Here is a 5,673-nt window from a genome sequence, read left to right as displayed (position 1 = left end):
CCGGAACCCGAACCGGATCCGAAACCCGAAACTCGAAATCCGAACCCATTTGGCCAATAAATGAAATTTTACAGATAAGCCCTTGACATTATGTTATTTCAGGACCTTCTGTAATTTGTATCTGATCCCTATGGAAAAGATTTATTACATAAAGGTCCCCAACTATATTTTATTTAGCCCACTCAAGCTTTATAAAATAGTACCCTGTAAATTAAGTATTAGTCCCTGCAATTAATTTTATTGTATAAATGAACCAATTAGAAGCCAACCTTGGGGGCCCTATTTAGCCGGGTCTATGCAGGCCCATTGGGCCGTGTCCGATATGGGCCCTATCGGGCCATGCCCATTATGGGCCAACTCTGGGCCCTGTTGGGCCGTGTCCAATAGTATTATTTTTGAATTTTGCTTAGTTCTGAAATTAACAAGGAATTAATTAAATTTAAACAGGTGAACCTGATCTGCCTATCTGAAGTAGGAATTAAGCGAGAAGAGGTAAGTAACTTAATACTTCGAGTGTGATTTCTAAATTATTTGATAAACTGATTATGTTTTGATATATGTTTTGTATTCAGTAAAATGGGTCAGGCATGTTAAATTTTATTTGAAAATCATGTTATATGCTTTGAAATTCGTGAAATATAATTGAACAATTTTTGAAATATATTTTTATATACATATGCATTCTCAGCATGGCTATGATCTGTTCTGTTCTGTTCTGGCCCCGCCAATGGGGATTATACGTTGGACCTGTCAACTTGTAATCTGTGAAGAACTGGTTTCGACACCGCGCCACCGGTGATTAGAATAGTGGTTTCTGGACACCGTTTCCACCGGTGACTAATAATAGTGGTTTCTGGCACTCTGTGCAACCCATGCCACTGGGTTACGTGGCCGTAGCCTATCATGTTGAGATTCTGATATCAGAGTTTTTTTGAAAAATGATAATAAATTTTGAAAATAGAAAAATGATGTTATTTATAACTTATTTCAGTTATTATTCTGTATTTGTTCCGATATGTTCCGATGCCTTGCACGCCTGTGCGGCCCGCTGTGCGGGCGTGCGGCGTCTGCCGCGCCTCGGGCTCGGGGCGTGATTTGGTGGTATCAGAGCTCAGGTTTAAGATCACTAGGAATTGTAACTGAAACAATTATATTGAGCCTAAGTTTTAGGATTCGTAGGATCCATCAGAAAGGTTGAGAGATGGGTAGGAACCAGATAAGGGGATAATGTTTATTTATTTTATTAACTATTTCGTATTATTCTGTTTGGATGATTTTATAACATCTATATATTTTTACTGAATCAGAATGCCGCCTCGTCGTGTCCGTAGCCTGAATCGGATGGTCAGGGGCTCTCGGGGAAGAGCCCCTACCAACTAAGCTGGCGAGGCATCGCATAGCTCAAGACCCCAGGGTCAATCAACTCCAGAAACTGCCGCCGAAAATCAAACCCGGGTGCTCGAACTGATTGAGGAGGTCATTGGGTTAGTACGCCAACAGAGGCAACAACCTCAGCAACCAATCCAGCAAGTCGTTGATCCTCCGGAGCAAAGAAGGAGTATAGCTGAATTCAAGAGAATGGCTCCTTCAGTTTTTAAAGGCACCACTAGTCCTCAAGAGGCCGAAGCCTGGATAGAGGAAATGGAGAAAGTCTTCAGAGCAATGGAGTGCACCGATGAAGAAAAGATCAGATTTGCCACCTATATGCTTCAGGACCAAGCTCATCATTGGTGGATGTCTGTGGAGCGCACATTGGCACCCGAGCAGGAGGCCCTTACCTGGCAGAGGTTTCGCACAGCCTTCTACTCCAAGTATTTCCCTTCAAGTCGCCTTAGGGAGCTAGAGAGAGAATTTCTAAATCTGTCTCAAGGAACTATGACCGTGGATGAGTATGAGGCAGAGTTTGATAGGTTAGCTCGGTTTGCTCCCACCCTCGTCATAGATGCAGAGTCCCGGATGAGGAGATTTGAAGAAGGATTGAAGCCTCAATTACGTCGGGGTTTGGCCGTAGTGCATTCAACCAACTATGATGACCTGGTAGACAGGGCCAAGAATATGGAAATTGTCTGGAAGGAAACACAAGATTCAAAAGATAGAATACAAAAGAAGAGGAGCAGAGATGATGATACTCATAGTGGACAAAATTCTAGTAGGATAGCAAAATCTCGTAATAGGTCTGGGCAATCAAAAAAGCAAGGATCTTATGGAGAGACTATTCAACAAGACCAGTCTAAATGTGAAGCATGTGGTGGTGCCCATAAGACAGAACACTGTAGACGATTATCTGGCGCATGTTTCAGATGTGGCCAACAGGGTCATAAGATAGCAGAGTGCCCTCGCAATCGGCAAGTATCACAATCAAATCAGAGGCCTCAAGCTACAAGGACCCAGCAAGTGCAAGGTTCTCCTGCTCCGGTTCAGGTTGCTCAGCCTTCTTCTCCTAAGCAGCAGATAGGAGGGAGACCGCACACACAGGGTCGTATTTATGCACTGACTCAGCAGGATGCTTAGGCATCCAATACTGTGGTGTCAGGTACACTACCGGTTGCTTCTGTTTATGCTTATATACTATTCGATTCTAGTGCTACACATTCATTGTGTCATGGATATTTGTGCGAAAATATGACCTACCTTGCGTGGTTAGAGTATGATTTGCATGTTAACACCCCTGCCGAAAGTGGGAGGATTTGTAATCAGGTCTGCAAGACTTGTCCAGTTCAGATAGTAGGTAGAGACTTGCCTGCTAATTTGATAGATATAGATATGTATGACTTTGACATAATTCTCGGTATGGACTGGTTAGCGTCACACTTTGCTACCATTAACTGTCATGAAAAGCGGGTAAAATTTTAGATCCCTAGAGACACCGAATTTAGTTTCATAGGTAGTTGTGCTTATACTTTCCCTTTAGTTCTCTGCTATGCAAATTAAGCAGCTTGTACGTGTGGTTGATAGAAAAGAACAAGTGTTGAGAAGGCGCACGATTCCTTATGTTAAGATTCAGTGGAGCAATCACTCTGAACGTGAGGCTACGTGGGAACTGGAGGACGAGATGAAGGAGAAATATCCGAACCTTTTTGCAAGCTAAGGTATGTTAAATTTCGAGGACGAAATTTTTCTAAGGGGGAGAGAATGTGAGATATGGGGCTGAAGTCGGCAGCCCCAGCCGACTTCAGCCCCGTCCCCATTCTAGGAAGGCCGGAACAGAGGATCGCGATTGCGATCCTCTCCGGTTCTTCCGGGGACAAACCAGGCAAGGGCGTCGCGGGGATCCCGCGGCGCCCTCCCTCCGACCGATCCGCGGCCAATCCCGGCCGCGGAATCCTCTCGGCCGCCGCGATTCACGCGGCGGAGAGTCGCCGCGAGGGGTGATAAAAAACCCCCAAGCCCTCCTCTCCTCCGCATCCTCCTCCTCCTCCTCCTCCTCTTTCCCCCTTCGCTCCTCCTCCTCTCCTTGGTGACCGGCGTCCTCTTCCCGACCGAGCGCCGCCCGGACTCCCTCGCGGCCACCACCTGTTCCGAGATTCATCCTCTAGATTTCGAGCGCCGCCACCGCCGCTTGACCACCGAATCGAGCACCGACGGCCGAGATCTTCCTCCCACTACCTCTGCCACCGCCGGTAAGCCTCCCTCCTCCTTGCTTTCATGGGTTTTGGTCTCCTCTGTTTCAACCCAAGCAACCGAGACTCCTTCCCGTCGGCCACGGCGACAGTCGCCGGCCGCCATGGCGGCCGGCTAGCCATCGACCGAGGGGTGGCCTTCGGCCACCCAGGCCGGCCACCCCGCCGGCCCTCTCCCTCTCTTCCGTCTCTCCTACTCCCCCTGTCCATGGGGGGGGGGGGGGGTTTGAGGAAGGAAGAGGCCCATCACGGGCCAAGCTGGGCCCTATCCATTGCAGGCCCAACTTGGGCCCAGTCCAGTTCGGATGGGCCCAGTTGGGCTGAACCTCTATAGGCCCGACTTGGGCCCAGTTCACGGCGGGCCCGACTTGAGCCCAGTTCACGGCAGGCCTAGTTTGGGCCCAGTTTTTTATTAAAAAAAAAAGAGAGAGAGAGAAGAAGAAAACCCGAAACCCAACTTGGGCCCTATTCAGATCCGAGCCCGGAACCCGAACCGAATCCGAAACCCGAAACTCGAAATCCGAACCCATTTGGCCAATAAATGAAATTTTACAGATAAGCCCTTGACATTATGTTATTTCAGGACCTTCTGTAATTTGTATCTGATCCCTATGGAAAAGATTTATTACATAAAGGTCCCCAACTGTATTTTATTTAGCCCACTCAAGTTTTATAAAATAGTACCCTGTAAATTAAGTATTAGTCCCTGCAATTAATTTTATTGTATAAATGAACCAATTAGAAGCCAACCTTGGGGGCCCTATTTAGTCGGGTCTATGCAGGCCCATTGGGCCGTGTCCGATATGGGCCCTATCGGGCCATGCCCATTATGGGCCAACTCTGGGCCCTGTTGGGCCGTGTCCAATAGTATTGTTTTTGGATTTTGCTTAGTTCTGAAATTAACAAGGAATTAATTAAATTTAAACAGGTGAACCTGATCTGCCTATCTGAAGTAGGAATTAAGCGAGAAGAGGTAAGTAACTTAATACTTCGAGTGTGATTTCTAAATTATTTGATAAACTGATTATGTTTTGATATATGTTTTGTATTCAGTAAAATGGGTCAGGCATGTTAAATTTTATTTGAAAATCATGTTATATGCTTTGAAATTCGTGAAATATAATTGAACAATTTCTGAAATATATTTTTATATACATATGCATTCTCAGCATGGCTATGATCTGTTCTGTTCTGTTCTGGCCCCGCCAATGGGGATTATACGTTGGACCTGTCGACTTGTAATCTGTGAGGAACCGGTTTCGACACCGCGCCACCGGTGATTAGAATAGTGGTTTCTGGACACCGTTTCCACCGGTGACTAATAATAGTGGTTTCTGGCACTCTGTGCAACCCATGCCACTGGGTTACGTGGCCGTAGCCTATCATGTTGAGATTCTGATATCAGAGTTTTTTTGAAAAATGATAATAAATTTTGAAAATAGAAAAATGATGTTATTTATAACTTATTTCAGTTATTATCCTGTATTTGATCTGATATGCTCTGACCCCACTTTGGGGTATTTTGTTGCTTACTGGGCTAGTGTAGCTCATTATTTTATTTTCTCTATTTTTCAGATCCAGAGGCTTGATCGCACGGGATTGGGGAGTGCGTTAGATTTTCCGATGATCTTTCAGTTATTAGCATTTTAATTAATTTAGTTCGGACATTTGAATTTTGTTAGCAAATGCTATTTTGGAATTCTGTAAGACTGCTTTTGAACAATTTAAATAATTATGCCAGTTTTGAACATCTGTATTTGCTTTAATATGATCCGATGCCTTGCACGCCTGTGCGGCCCGCCGTGCGGGCGTGCGGCGTCTGCCGCGCCTCGGGCTCGGGGCGTGACACTTGTTCCTCCCAAAACCCTCTATCCCACTGCCTCTCCCTCTCCCTCTCCCTCTCCCTCTCTATCTTTTTCCTCTCAACGTCGCTGCCCCCTTTTTTTTGTTTTGGGAGGCAGCCCGTGGCTGCCCACGGTGGTATCCACCACTCGTGGCCGGCGACCCCTCTGCAGGTCGTCGCAATGCCACCCGTGGCGCGCGGCCAGCCCAT

Source organism: Phoenix dactylifera, chromosome 3 (assembly GCF_051530095.1).
Source record: "Phoenix dactylifera cultivar Ajwa chromosome 3, Ajwa_hap1_PhDact_Kaust_v1.1, whole genome shotgun sequence".
Taxonomy (NCBI): domain Eukaryota; kingdom Viridiplantae; phylum Streptophyta; class Magnoliopsida; order Arecales; family Arecaceae; genus Phoenix; species Phoenix dactylifera.
The sequence above is the reverse complement of the archived record's forward strand: the minus strand, read 5'-3'. Positions refer to the sequence as shown.